This window comes from Gopherus evgoodei, chromosome 9, assembly GCF_007399415.2.
Source record: "Gopherus evgoodei ecotype Sinaloan lineage chromosome 9, rGopEvg1_v1.p, whole genome shotgun sequence".
NCBI classification, from domain to species: domain Eukaryota; kingdom Metazoa; phylum Chordata; order Testudines; family Testudinidae; genus Gopherus; species Gopherus evgoodei.
The window spans coordinates 108630880-108646956 of record NC_044330.1 but is presented as its reverse complement, the minus strand read 5'-3'; the positions used below and the strand labels follow the sequence as shown (position 1 = coordinate 108646956).

The window sequence follows — 16077 nt, the reverse complement described above, 5'->3', positions numbered from 1 at the left end:
GAGTTCGAACTGCTGACCAGAGCAGCCAGGACAGGCATTGTGAGACACCTCCTGGAAGCAATTTACAGCAACATAACCAAGTCCAGTGTCTACACTGACACTTCGACTATATAACTTTGCCACAAAAAGCTCAACACCTCTCACTGAGGAGGTTTTATTTTGTCAGCAAAGCTGGATAGTTCTGTGGGTGGAAGGAGAATTATACTGTGTACATCTCCATTGTTTTGTTGACAAAAGATGACTTTTGTCGACAAAACTCTGTAGTGTAGATAAGGCCTAAGACTTTACGCCCACATCCCTTAAGAAATATTATGATATGCTGACTTAAAGCAGGGGGCTTAGCTAGATGGCAGAGAATTCCTCAAATCCAACCTATTCTATCTCTCGCCATCATATGATTACCATCATTTTCAATCTGAACTTTACAGACCTGAAGCTCCTGCTATTCATCTTCAGGCACAAAAGTTGACTGTACATTTTCATGCTGGAGTTTTTATTGCTAAGTCTAAACAGGAATGAACCTGCTGCATGTATCTGCCTCCCCACCCAAATACCTTTGAAGCACTTCTTATAGTCCTTGACTCCAAACTGCAGACAATCAGCTGCTTCCAGTCAAGACAGAAAGTGAGTGACTACATTGCCTATTACAAAAAATGAAAAAAGACACCACAAAACATAGTTCTGAAACCATGTTAAAATTATTAAAACATGTACAAAAGTTGCAAAGTTCTTTTCCTCCAACTCCATCCTTGACAAACCCCCCACTCCATTTCTAAAAGTCATCAATAATCTCATACTAATCAAATTTCCGAGTCTCTCCTCTGCCCTTATCCTTACCCTTGACATTATCAATCACATCTGCATTGACATCTTATCTACACTAGGATTCCACAATACTGTCTTCTGGTTTTCCTCCCATGATTAGTATACTTTAATATTCTGTATTAGCTGGATACAAATTACTTAACTTTTGGTACACAATAGATCTGAACAGACGCTCAAATAACTTTTCACTCAGGTTAGTGCCTGGCAAACTGGAGGATCCCAAAATTCTTTGCAAACTGTACACATATTCACAACTAACGTATAGCCACCTCTGCAAAGCATGGTAGAAATTCTGCCCCAGAAATCACCGAGCAGGTTTGGAGGGGAAACAAAAAGTAGGTTTTGAGCATTTTTGTTTATTTGTTTTAATATCAAACGGAACGAGGAAATTTAGGTAGACATAAGTCATTTAAATTGGAATCTAGCCAAGAATCCAGGCTAAAACACCCCAATTCTTGCAACAACTATTAAAAAGGTGGATCTTGCTGCAACATGTACATCTAACTATTCAAACATGCCAGCCAGAATCAGTGTCAGAGTTTAATATCATAAAAATATTTTAAAAGTTGAATTACTGAAGTGGCAAACATCAGTGATCAGCTACCTAGAGTCATAGTTGAAAGTAGAGTTAAGTACATTATATTGGGGTGGTGGCACTTCTATTATAAAGATTGCACCAGAATTTCCATTTCAATAGGTGTGAAAAAAGGCCTATACAAAGAATGTAACTGATCCTCTCACTCAAAACAAAGAGGTTTTTTGGTAGTTTGCGTACTGCTTGAATTGTCTATGGCAGTTTGTGGTGATAAACTAAAAGGCAATTATGACTGTTTAAAGAGTGTCATGTGACTATTTTTTTCTAGTATGACTTTTTTATAATCCCTTTTTAAAAACAGAGGGGTAGCTGTGTTAGTCTGGATCTGTAAAAGTGGCAAAGAGTTCTGTGGCACCTTATAGACTAACAAACGTATTGGAGCATGAGCTTTCGTAGGTGCATCCGAAAATGTGGGTATTCACCCACGAAAGCTCATGCTCCAATACGTTTGTTAGTCTATAAGGTGCCAAAGAACCCTTTGCCGTTTTTAAAAATGGACTAGAGCAATCTTAACCATCACAAAACATAGTTTTTGTGATTATACTAAAGTATATAGTAATTTTCTGTAGGGACAAAGTATATTCATTTTAACTAGTTCATAAAACTTTGAATGTTCAATTGAGGTACTCTTCCTGTTCCAAACAAAAACAAAACCCAGGCAAGAGATGAAGAGATCCTGGTTTAAAAAAACCTGCTGGTCCCGGTGATCTATTCAATTATCCCCCAGTCTTTACATGGGAGGTAGAATCCTGAATATATTTTTTCTCTAGATAAAGTTATTTGTACTTTATTAAAATAGGCTTTTATTAGCGGGATATAAGTTACCTTAAATTTTGATACATAAAAATCTACCCAGGTAACTCAAACACGTATGTGTATCATGAATCCCACTGTGATGACTGCATTGTTATGTAATGCATAGCAGAATCAAACGCCAAGGAAGTTTACTATGTTATATTTAAAAAAAAAAAAAAACTAAAGTGAACTTAGCCTTTCACACACATCTCTAAATTCTATTTTTTAAACCAGTTTCAGAGGAGTAGCTGTGTTAGTCTGTATCAGCAAAAACAACGAGGAGTCCTTGTGGCACCTTAGAGACTAACAAATTTATTTGGGCAAAAGCTTTCATGGGCTATAACCCACTTCATCAGATGCATGGAGTGAAAAATATAGTAGACAGGTATAAATATACAGCACATGAAAAGATGGCAGTTGCCTTACCAATTGGGAGACAGGCCAGACCTCGCTTACAGACAGCTCCCCATCCTGAAGCAAATATTCACCAGCAACTACACACCACACAACAGAAACACTAACCCAGGAACCTATCCTTGCAACAAACCCTGTTGCCAACTCTGTCCACATAGCTGTTCAAGGGACACCGTCATAGGACCTAACCACATCAGCCACACCATCAGAGACTCGTTCACCTGCACATCTACCAATGTGATATATGCCATCATATGCCAGTGATGCCCCTCTGCCATGTACATTGGCCAAACCGGACAGTCTCTACACAAAAGAATAAATGGACACAAATCAGACATCAAGAGCTGTAACATTCAAAAACCAGGATATGACTTCAATCTCCCTGTACACTCAATAACAGACTTAAAGGTGGCCATTGTTCAACAAAAAAACTTCAAAAACAGACTTCAACGAGAAACTGCAGAGCTAGAATTAAATTTGCAAACGTGACATCATCAAATCAGACCTGAATAAAGATTGGACACTACAAAAAGTAATTTCCCCTCTGTTGATACTCACACCTTCTTGTCAACTGTTGGGAATGGGCCATTCACCCTGACTGAATTGGTTCATTGCATACGCAGCCCAAGGATGGACCCAAAATGTACTTTATTAAAATACAGTCCTCAAGATGGTAACCAATTTACCCCACAAGTTTTTGTGGCATATGTACACAGCTGCAGCCACTTGTAACATACTGTATTCCTGCAGAGATTCTGTGGGATTGTGCCCCCGCAGATTTCCTGCTTTTCCCTGCAGAAAACGACAGGGAAGCAAAGGGAAGCCATGTGAGCAGGGGGGTGGGGATACGACCATGGGTGCAGTTTTTGGAGGGGAACTGCCCTCCAAACGGAGGCAAAGCGGGGGGCACATGGGGTTACATGAGCAGCTGAATGCAGCCTCCTGGGTCCTAGTGCCAGTTGTGCTCCCTTTCTGTGTGCTGGAACCCTTCCTATTTTCTGTGGAACAGTGAGTGCCCATGGTGGGATTGGGTAAGAGGGGGTGGGGGAAATGAGGGAAGGGGGATGAGAGGGTGGAGGGAGCGGAGGAGAATGGAGAAGAAAAGATAGGAGAATCCCGGCGGGAAGCAGGAGCCCAGCATGTGGCGTCCCCTTGGCAGTATCTGGGGCTCCCCCGTTAAGCAGGTCCATCAAACCGTCACACTGACAAGCCCTATGCCCCTACACATGGACCCTTCTGACAAGGCCCACACACACCCAGGCCCCCACCCCAGTGAGCCGCACTCCCCCAGCACCCGGACGCCCCTACTGAGCTGCCACACCCACACACCCCACCTCGCCAAACCCCATCTCCCACACTCAGGCTCCCCCGCTGAGCCCAGCCACCATGACCTGGATCCCCTGCAGCCCCTGCACCCGGAACCCCTAATGAGCCCCTGTGCCTCCAGATCTCCCACTGAGCTGTCCAAACCCAGATTACCCCACAGAGAAACTTCTCACCCCACATCTGGATCCCTCCACACTTGAATCGTGTTGGGCTGAGCCTACCCAGCCACACCTGGTGTGCCTGGCACAGAGAGGCAGGGCCCCGTGGCATTTCTGGGGCAGGCCCAGCCCTTGCACTGTGTCGGGGTCACGTGTGGCACACGAGCTGATTTTCCGTGGCACTCACACTGCCCAGGTCCTGGCCACTGGTCCAGGGGGCTCTGCATTTTAATTTAACTTTAAATGAAGCTTTTTAAACATTTAAAAAAACTTATTTACTTTACATACAAAAATAGTTTAGTCATATATTATAGACTTATAGAAAGAGATCTTCTAAAAAGGTTAAAATGTATTACTGGCACACGAAACCTTAAATTAGAGTGAATAAATGAAGACTCGGCACACCACTTCTGAAAGGTTGAAGCCCCCTGCTCTAGTAAGTGAAACAATGAATTCAAACCAATATGGCTCTTTTGGGTAATGTTGACCACTAGTTTGGCTCCCGAACCACTGAGGTCTGAGTATCACTGATTTAAATATACAATCATTTTCTTGTGGAGGTTTTTCAGGACTCCAACAAAACCCTCAAAACCTTCACACATCAGGGACCCAGAATCCAACTTGTCAAGGGAAGTGACTTCTACCTGGGTGGGTAATTTTATTTCTCTTATTTATTATTTCTTAACCACAAGTGTGCATGGTGCTGTACATGATAGAAGTATGAAGACACTTCATAGTTCAGAAAATCTTACAGTCAGAAAGAGATGACAAGAGGGACAGCGGGACCCAGATGAGGGGATTCATCTTAGATATTTATTTGCTTTGGTGGCCCTGAAAATGAATCTTTCGGAGGGATTTAAGCGAGAAGGGAAGAGAACAGGATGGGAAGGAAGCTTTGTGCATACGTGACAGCATGGAAGATGTGGAGACAAGAATATGAGAAATCTATCAAGAGGAGACATGTAGGGCTTGTCTACACTCGCACCATTGCAGCATCACAGATGTACAGCTGTGCCACTGTAGTGAAAACACTACCTATGCCACATTTTTGAGAGGTGGTAACTATGTCAACAGGAGAAGCCCTCCCATTGACATAGCACTGTCTACACCAGGAGTTTGGTCAGTATAACTGCATCACACAGGAGTGTGGATTTTCTGACATAAGTTTGCAATATAGCCTAGATCTAACACTAGCAGCACTGGTATGGCAAAAGAGGTATGAGTTATGAAGTGAAATCCAAGATGCAGGCTAGGACAGTTGTGCCTGGCTTTCAAGGCAAGGATGGGAAGTTTAAATTGAATACAGTGAGTGATGGAAGCTAATAGAGGGATTCAGTGAGGGCAATCTGCATGGATCTACAAGGTAGAATGGTAATTTTGGTGGCAATGTTTTGGATGTAAGGTAGCGTACATCTGGAAGGACAGAGGAAGGAATTGGTTAAAATCAAGGTGGGAGATAATTAGAGCAAAAGTTTTAGCAGTAAGAATATAGAGAAAAGTCAATTTGCAAAACATGGAAGAAGCAGCAGGATATGACTACTTCTCGAGGAGCTAGTCCTAGGACCCACAAGGGGAGAGGCAATTATTGATTTTGTCCAAAGTGGTATACAGGATCTGGTCCAAGAGATGACTATAGCTGAGGTGCTTGATAATAATGACCATAATGTAATTAAATTTAACATCCTTGGGGGGGAGAGGGAGGCGGGAGGAGAGACCAAAGTAGCATTTAACTTCAAAAATGGGAACTACACAAAAATGCTGGTTAAACAGAAGTTAAAAAGAACAGTCAAAGGTGAATGCCTGCAAGCTGCATGGAAACTATTTCAAAATACCATAATAGAGGCTCATACTAAATGTATATCCCAAATTAAAAAAAAAAAAAAGGAAGAGGACCAAAAAAATGCCACCATGGCTAAATAGCAGAATAAAAGAGGCAGATAGAAGCAAAAAGGCATACTTTAAAAACTGAAAGTCAAATCCTACTGAGGAAAACAGAAAGGAGGATATACTCTGACAAGTATAAATTAGGCAGGCCAAAAGAGAACGTGTAGAGCAATTAACAAAAAGACAAAAATTAAATGCAAAATTTTTGTTAAGTACATCAGAAGCAAGAAGCCTGCCAAACAATCAGTGGGGTCACGAGACTATCAAGGTGCTACAGGAGTACTCCAGGAAGACAAGACCATTGCAGAGCAACTAAATTAATTCTTTACATAAGAGCACATGATGGAGACTCCCACACCCAAGCCATTCTTTTTAGGTGAAACGTGAGGAACTGTCCCAGATTGTTCCAAAAATCTCCTCTAGTGATGCCTCAAACTGAAATTCAACAGTACTAAGTCACCAGGACCAAATGGTATTCACACAAGAGTTCTAAAGGAACTCAAGTATGAAACTGCACAACTAAACTGTAGTACATAACCTACTGCTTAAATCAGCCTCTCTACCAGATGACTGGAGGATAGCTAACATAACACCTATTTTTTTAAATGGGCACCAGAGGCAATCCTGGCAGTTACAGTCTGATAAATGTAACTTCAGTACCAGACAAACTGGTTGCAGCTATAGTAAAGAACAGAATTATCAGACATAGATGAACACAATATGTTGGGGAAGAATCAACACGGTTTTTATTTAGGAAAATCACGCCTCACCAATCTATCAGAATTCTTTGAAGGAGTCAACCAGAATGTGGGCAAAGGTGATCCAGTGCAGATAGTGTACTTGGACTGTCAGAAAGCCTTTAGAAGGTCCCTCATCAGTCTCTTAAGCAAAGTAAGCAGCCAGGGGATAGGAGGGAAGGTCCTCTCATGGATAAGTAACTAGTTAAAAGATAAGACCCAAAGGTAGGACTAAACCATCAGTTTTCAGGGTTCCCCAACAACCTGTAATGGGACCTGTGCTGTTCAACATATTCATAAATGACTTAGAAAAAGGAATAAACAGTGAGGTGGCAAAGTTTGCCAAGATAGTTAAGTCTAAAGCTGACTGTGAAGAGTTATAAAGGCATCTCACTAAATGGGGTGAATGGGCAACAAAATGGCAGATGAAATTCAATGTTGATTGGTGCAAAGTAACACATATTAGAAAAAATAATCCCAACAGTACATACAAATGAAGGGGTCTAAATTAGCTGTTACCGCTCAAGAAAGATCACCTGACAGAGTAATTTCACCCCAATGTTGACATATCGGGGGGAGAGGGGAAAGACAGACACCTCTTGGGGACCTTCTTCTGACTCCACTAAAGACAAGAGTTCACCTCTCAGGAAAAATGAACTTGAGTGCTTCCAGCACTTTCTAGAGAGTTTCCTCATACTTTTTATACTTCCTGGATTTTGGAAAGGCTCTGTCAGAGGAAAAATAGAAAAATGTGGAAAATTTAAAGAGAAAAGGGAGAGAAAAGGTTGTGACTTCTTGTTCACTTTCTGATGGGCCTTTTTACTTGCCCCTTTTTTATGTAGTTAATGGTGGAAAGTGTGTCTTGGGCCACCCTGACCAGAATTATGGCTGTTCTGCATCATCTTTCAGGTGAAGAGCAACTCCCACTTTCTTCATCATAGCTAACACATTAGAAGCAAGGCTCTCATATATACGTCAGGGATTCCCAAGGCATTGGACATGATTACAAAGGACAGGGAGAATCTTTAACTTACCCAATTACTGTGCTCTGGGTTATCTTACTATCACAGTGTGGAGATTGACCTTATTTGTTCTTTTTGGCTGTTTTCTTTAGTAGCTAGAGTTGCTATTGCTCCTGTGCTCTGCCCCTGCAACAATGCTCTTGTTGCCAACCTTTTTAAACAGAGTGGGGTTGGCTTTGAACAGAAATAACATGCATTTAAAACTGTCTGAGGGCCTTGTTTGGCAAAATTTGGCAGTCCTCATTAAAGTCCCTTCAAACAGTTTGAGCAGGGCCCCAGGCAGCCTTGGATACTTATGAGCAGAAGAGGAGGGCTTAGTACCCACCGAGTACAATGATAGTTATCCTACAAAACCATTATTTTGATTAGCTCCTCTCTGTGTTCTCCAAGCACAGGAAGAGCACTATCAATTGTAGGAAGGAAGGAGAAGCAATGGGTAAAAAAGGAGAGACCAAAAGGGTTTCTCTGACCGGGATGCACTGTATTCACATCCTATATATTACTGTAATAATCTTTGTACAAAATATACCTTGTGAGGTATCATTTGAGAACTAATAACTTGGTGGTCACTAATATCATCGTGAAATACGAGTAGCAACATTATATGCAAAGTTATGGATTTCCATTGTATGATGTTGGTAGCATATGTTCACACAGCCCCTTTACAAGCATTGAGGGGCAAGAATAATCTTGTAACTAAAGCAGAGAACTAGGAATCAGGACTCCTGGGTTCCATCTCCAGTACTGCCACAGATTTCCTGGGTGACTTCACATAAGTCACACAACTTCTCTGTACATCTATTCCCCATCTGTAAAATGGAGTTTAGTCTTCACTGCCTCGCAGGGGTGCTGCCATGCTCAATTCATTCACTTTTTAAAGCAGTGAAATCCTCAGACAGAAGACTCTAGAAAAGGGACACAATATTAATTATAGATGGAACATGTACAATTAATGTTTCTCCAAGCATTTCCACTTTATATGCTCCCATATAAGTTTAAAATTGTGTCACAATTATTTAGGTTAACATTTGCTGTCACTCCAAAGGCAGTTTTTAAGAAAAGTTTGAATAGAAACTGTTCAGTTGTTGAAGGGGTGGGCATTCAGGGAAAATACAGATTTTCTGCTAGAAAAAAAGTTCAACCTTTCTGAACATCACTAGCACTTCAGCAGGTGGTAGAAGAAACCTAACGTTTAACAGGACATAACTGTTCAGTCACAAAGGTACCTTTCAGACATCTGCTCAAAATCTATTTTGATATGGCCAAGATATAAGGATTTTAAAAACACATACTTCACACATGCAGAGGGTTTTGTTAAAAGAATAAAACTAAATCTGTCCATGTTTCATTAGCAATGAGTATTGTGCTTGTGGAATACTGTCAGGGCTGCTAAGCTGTTACAACTGCTCAGTGCTTCTGTCCTTGGAGCTCCAGTATTTTCAACACTAACAGAGGGCACGGACTGCTAATTCAGTAGAACTCCATGTCACTCACAGAGAAAGGCAACAGGCATAGTTCAGTGACAAAGACACTCAGCCAGGTTTACTGCCCTCATGGCACAGTCATAACAACTTGCACAACTACATTAACACGAGTGCCCCGTGGCAAGGAGTGGCTCGGTCAGCAGCAGCAATCTCTGCTGTCCCCTCAGCCATACCAGAAACCTTTGACAGATACCCCAACATTTAGACAAACAACTGAAATAAACAATTTTCGTACCACCTTATGTGTTTCATGACATCTATGTGTTACCTCCCATTATCCCTGATATCTCAGACCAAAGATCCCTTATTCAATGTTCTGTCAAACTATCTTATCTTGTACTGGATTGGGGTGTAGCTATACTAGCGTTCTAAAATGTATTTACATATATACCTAGTGCCTTGTACACTAATAACTGCCAAGTTCATGTACTCAACAGTGAATTTGTAGCATCTATTTTAACACATGGCCTGACTTTGTTTCATAGCTTCTGGTTCAGGCCTTGCACCAGGCTCAGTGCTCCAAGCTCTTTGCTACAATGCTTATATAAACTGAATGGAGGGTATTACTGGAGAGATAGTCTCAGTATTCCATTAGATTTGTGCACCTATATAGATAAAATTCCAGGAATGTCACTGTGGGTCACACTGAAGCCTATTATATCTGAAGAGTCAGCATGAAGCAATGGAATCAGCTACAAGTATGTTCAGAATATCACCAGGATGAATTATTACTGGGTTTCACATCTGTGACCATACAGTTTTTAAGTTCTCAGTCATTTTCACTTTACAAATTACACCTGTGTGGTGTACAGCTACAGTAAGACATGTATTTATGACAGATCAAGAGTCATAAGACTACTGTTACCTCTGATATCACAACCAATCACCGCCCCCACTCTACAACTGATTTGCATAAAACTATTTCACTGGCTATTGAGGGCAATTGCACAGATAGCTTGATCATTTGGCCTAGCTGCCATCAACAGCTCTCCAAGCACAACCTCCCCCAGATACAAAGCACCACCACAACCCACCAACAATTAGTATGCATAATAAACCCTCATGGCAAGGCACACCTTTCATTCACCATCATCATCAAAAATCAATAAAAAATTATCAGCATAGTAGATACCCTCACTCAGACTTACCAAAAAACATAAATCTAAGTGACAACACACATTTTTTGAGTTCTCAGTCATTTTTACTTTATGACTTATACCCTGTACTTGTGAAACAACCCAGCTTTTCAGCTACTAGTACATAAGTTTTATTTCATTTTTTTAAAGGTATACGTATTTAAAGTATGGTCTGAATGTGTTGAAGTAGCCAGGGCTCCAAAAGAATTCTGGTTTAATTGTATTGTGTGCCCAGATTGTACAGGAAAGTGCATTTAACTTGTGTCTAGCAAATAACTGCATGTTATGTCATTGTTTTAGAGCTTCTTAAAGAAAAATAAATAAAGCAAGCATGGAATATTCCATCCCAAAAACTACCTCAAAGGAACATTAATATTGCAAAATAAAGCACTCCGAAGGCTAGAAATGCCAAATTTATGTTGTCTGCGCAACTTACTACGGCCCTCCTATGCCCTTACGATGCAACTTTTAATTATATGAACATTTATTTTCCTCTGCATGACCCAGTCTGCATATTGGACATTTAGAGGCCCCAGACAATTGTCGCCTTCATAACAGATTTTTGTTAGTGGCACAAGAAAGAACTTGTGGAATTCATGCTTTACAGGCTCAGCGTAGCCTGGGACAGATAGTATGTTGTTAAAGTGACCGGGACCTGCAGGCTCCACCTCATTCAGTACAAGGGTTGCATGGCAAGCAGTGCATTAAGCATATGGCCCACACACTGAACAATGATAATATAAATATTAAAAAGCTGCCTTATTCATGAAGCATATCTAATCTCTTCACTGAATGCAGCAGCCTTTTGGGAAAAGTACTATGTGATCATGTAATCTGAGTCCATCATAATGCATATGCACCAAGGGCAGAGTTGAAGTTGTTCAGGCGCCTTAACTTTGGCTTTCTAGACCAGAGGTGGGCAAACTACAGCCCGTGGGACCCTCCTGCCCAGCCCCTGAGCTCCTGGCCCAGGAAGCTAGCTCCCAGCCCCTCCCCTGCTGTCCTCCCTCCCCCGTAGCCTCAGCTCACTGCGCCACCAGTGCAATGCTCTGGGCTGCAGCACAGCTGCAGAGCCGCAGCCTGATCCAGTGCTCTGTGCGCACAGTGGCGTGGCTGGCTCCAGCTGGGCAGCACAGCTGCCTGTCCTGGTGTTCTGGGCAGTGCAGCTGTAGTGTTGCCAGCCACTGGTGCTCCAGGCAGCACAGTAAGGGAGCAGGGAGGGCTGGATAAAGGGCAGGGGAGTTTGGGGTGGTGGTCAGGGGGTGAGGGTGTGGATAGGGGTCGGGGCGTCAGAGGGCAGGGAACAGGGGGTTGAATGGGGGCAGGGGTTCCAGGGGGAGGCAATGAGCAAGGAGAGGAGGAGTTGGATGGGGTGGCAGGGGGAAATCAGGGAACAGGGAGAAGGGGAGGTTGGATGGGGCAGTAGTTCCAGGGGGTAGTCAGGAAGGACAGGGGGGGTTGGATGGGGCAGCAGGGGGCAGTCAGGGGACAGGGAGCAGTGGGGGAGATGGGGCAGGAGTCCCAGGGGGGCCATCAGGGGGCAAGAAGCAGGGGGGTCGGATAGGGGGCAGGGGCCTGGCCATGCCTGGCTGCTTGGGGAGGCACAGCCTCCCCTAACCAGCCCTCCATACGATTTCAGAAAACCGATGTGGCCCTCAAGCCAAAAAGTTTGCCCACCCCTGTTCTAGATGATTAGAGATTCCATTTGCAACTTAATAGTCTTTTAATATAGCAGAGGTGGGAAGGCGTTAATGGAATGGTTTACACTTTCTGTACATCTTCCAATTGGGGGCAGGGGATAGATCAGGCCAAAACCAAAGGGTTTACCAATATAAATTATATGCCATTGATTGTTACTAGTATCTTCAATTCCCCAGTTACAGATATTTAAGTGCAGAAATTACGGCTTTGAAAAATAGCAGACATGGAGATGGGAGACATGCTGTGAAGATCTGGAAACATCAAAATAATCTACAAGAATGCCCCATAAATAGCGAAGTCTAATTTCTTATTTCATTTATTTTTACATTTTCAATAACCTTAATTATTTTCTCTACCTACACAGCTTGTCTTATTTGATTACTCATGAGTGACCTAAGAATTTGTCACTGATAAGCTGGAGAGTCTATACCATTAATTTCTGCAGAAACTAACCTTTCATTAATAAAGGTTCTAACCACTACAATTCTGAAGATAACCTTCCAAATGTGAACAGATGCAGAATTGTCTTTTTCTTTCTTCTAAAGTTTCAGCACCTCTGATACCGCTGAGAGCTTTCCTGATACATTGGGCATATTTTATTCACTCACAAAACCTTTCATTAAGATGGAGTGTTAAGTGATGCTGCTGTACAACATGCCTTCCGTTCCCAGAACATGGGACTTGAAATCCCCAATATTACACATTAAAAAATGAGGAAACATTCAGATGAGGTCTCCCCACTGTGACAAAGTTCCTCCTCTACGTTGGTGGGTCCTGCGCTTATTGGCAGATTTGCTCACCTCAGTGATCTCCCCCACAGTCTGGATCAACTCCTGATCAGACACAGGAGGAGTTGGGAGGTTTGGGGGGAACCTGGGCCCGCCTTCTACTCCGGGTTCCAGCCCAGGGCCCTATGGATTTGCAGCTGTCTATAGTGCCTCTTGTAACAGCTGTGTGACAGCTACACCTCCCTGGGCTACTTCCCCAAGGCCTCCTCCCAACACCTTCTTTATCTTCACCATAGGACCTTCCTCCTGGTGTCTGATAACGCTTGTACTCCTTAGTCCTCCAGAAGCACACCCTCTCAGTTTCAGCTCCTTGTTTCTCTTGCTCCCAGCTCCTCACCCACACTTCCTCTCCTCTGGCTCCTCCCCATCTGACTGAAGAGAGCTCCTTTTAAAACCCAGGTGCCGTGATTAGCCTGCCTTGATTGGCTGCAGGTATTCTAATCAGCCTGTCTGCCTTAATTGGTTCTAGCAAGTTCCTGACTACTCTATTGCAGATCCTGCTCTGGTCACTCAGGGAACAGAAAACTACTCACCCAGTGACCAGTATATTTGCCCTCTACCAGACTCCTGCACCCCACTGGCTTGGGTCTGTCACACCACATACCCTTGAGAAATGTTATCATTACAAGAAAATCAAATCAAGCTTATGAAGGCCAGGAAATACAGAGTTAATTGGATATTTCATGAACAATACCCCCTCCCCCATTAGGATACCTGCACATTCATTTGGAAGTATAAATTATTAGCCTAAACTGCGGAAATACAGCCATAGTAAATCCCCCTAATACAGACTCTCTTTTGGATGGCCCTTTTGGTATGTTACTCGAGCTGCCCAATGGCATGCCTGCCATGAAGACACTCTGGCTTCATTTTTAACAAGTCCCAGATATTTCCATCTTTTCTGGATTACTTTAGAGATAAGGGGTTGTGAATTCTGACAAATCTTGGATTTTATTCCACTTAACAGAGTATTTTCCTAAGGTATTTGCTTTCCAAGGCACTTGGATAACTGACTGTACCTTAGAGGGATTTCCGGTTTTGACCTCCATATGTCAGTTGGAAATAATATTTGAGTTGAAGATTCATAGTTTGATTTTAAAAGTGTAGATTTTCGATAACTAAATCTTGTTAAGAGGATAAATGCAGCTGTTGCTTGCCAATTTGTGACATTATTTCCATCTGGACATCCCCACTGGCTTGCATGCTACTACCAAGATATGTGAATTTACTCACTTCTTGTACTCCTTTGCCTTCTAAAGAAATACTTGAGTTATGAGTTGCTGGATTCTCATTAGATTTTTTTTTCATAACTATTAACTCTGTCTTGTTAGCGATGCTTCACTTAACCCTCACTAAACCATGGAGACCACTTTCATGTATGCAGCCAGACTGCTGACAACCCCAAGGTAAGACACACTTGTTCACCTCTATGGACAACAGACAAAATTCAGCACTGAAACGAGGTATACTTGATCTCTGAAAGTATACATGCACCTCTTTTCATATCACAGCAAAAGCTCTGCCAAGATGCTCCAACTAATTCTTAGATCATTCAATACAGCTATACCTAACAGTGAATGTAGCAGTAGAGCATGAAGATGAATGCTGGAATTCAAATCTGTGAAACAACACAAACAATCGCATGTTTTCAATCCTTCCTCATATCTGCCTATAGTAGATTCATAGATTTTAGGATCAGAGAATAAACTTCCCACACAACCTTCCCCATGGTACACTGATATGGTGATTATAGTTAGTTATGCAATGTAAGTTGGCTCCAGGACAGGACTGCAGTAATTGAAGCATGGTCAATACTGACCATTAATTAAAGCACAAATGCTGGTCAGCAGGCCCACGTGCTCTCGGACAGCACCGCCCCAGAGCAGAGGATGACGGTGAAAGTGGGATACTCTCCCCCTGTCCTCCAAGAAAGGACAAAAATCAGCTCTTCAGTGCTCCCTGCCAATCCACCTCAGAGTTAAAAAAAGGTTTGTCAGGCCACTTTGAGCCAAAACAGGATACTAAAACTTGTGTGTGTATTGCAGGGAGAGGGAGAGCTCAAAAGAGTGTCACTGATCTAGGTGCTTATACATCATCTATCACTGTAGTATCTGAGCACCTCAAAAACAACTAATTTACCCTCACAGAAGTATTGTAAGGAAGAGGTGGGGAAGTTTTATCATTTTAAAATGGGGAAACTGGCATTCCACTATAAATCAGACTGTGCATATTAATTTTAAAGAAGCTACAGAATTCAGTCCTTAATAGAGATCATGCTGCAACCCTAACTATTGTGCAGTTATTGCTGCCCATAATATAGGCTGCTCCTGTCCCCAGATAAGGCCTCACACTTCCTCTTGGCTGATACATTTAGGATATCCAATAATTTATTCCTGGATTGGTTTGTGACGTCATTGTTCGTTCCTCTCCATGAGGCATTAAGTTTGGGATATGACTTAACAGAATTAGGGGTATCTGTTCTGCTATTAGAACAGGAGTACTTGTGGCACCTTAGAGACTAACAAATTTGCTATTGCTTCAGTAAGTAGCTTAGATGGAGAATGACACCGCCCTGGTGAGAAAATGACAGCTTGCCAGCGCCACCAACTGTAAATATTTCTCCTGGATCAGGACTTGAAAATTTCACTTGCTAGTGACAAACTGAAGCTTTCTATTTTAACTGTAGGAGGCCTAAGCCATTGTTTTCTACAAAATATACAATTTTATTAAGAAAGAGAGATAGGTTTTGTGGTTATAAAGATCACGTGTCTTATATTCAGGTTACGTTGCCTTCTTGAGTCTTCTGACAGACAGCACTAGGGCCCCAACTGCAGCCCACCACTTTCCCAAGCAGTGGTGTGATATACTCTGCATAATTCTGATCAGTTTCAGGGTGCTATTCAAAACTCTGCAGAGCACAGTAATACTCTGGCTGCTTGCTGGGAAAGCTATGGACATTGCAGGCACAAGGGATACTCCCTGAGAGAAGCCAAAGTGCAAATGGGGCAGCAGAGGCTGCAAATCAAAAGTCTTCTCATGCCACTCTCAACTGCCAGGACCTCAGAAATGGGTAGCTCTCTACCCAAGCAACTGCCAGGAAAGATGTAGACTAATAGAATCCCCACCACACACAATAAGAGGAGCATCTTACAGGAGGCATTTGGAGGACATTTTTCTTACAAAAAAAATCAAAGACATTCCACAGGGAAGGG

At 42.4% G+C, this 16077-nt stretch overlaps 1 protein-coding gene across 9 annotated transcripts in view; it reads right to left on the bottom strand.

Annotated features, from left to right (window-relative positions):
• LOC115657755 (rho-related GTP-binding protein RhoG-like) overlaps positions 1–16077 on the bottom strand; it is a 39990-nt gene that overhangs the window by 10212 nt on the left and 13701 nt on the right. For 2 of the 9 annotated variants that reach the window (XM_030575932.1, XM_030575933.1), the window contains exons 1-2: positions 7331–8276; positions 555–641 (exon numbers count right to left, since the gene is read on the bottom strand). The exons of 5 other annotated variants lie outside the window; for them this stretch is intronic. The gene's annotated coding sequence lies outside the window, so the exon portion shown is untranslated. 2 more of the 9 variants (XM_030575936.1, XM_030575938.1) reach the window with 2 other exon arrangements.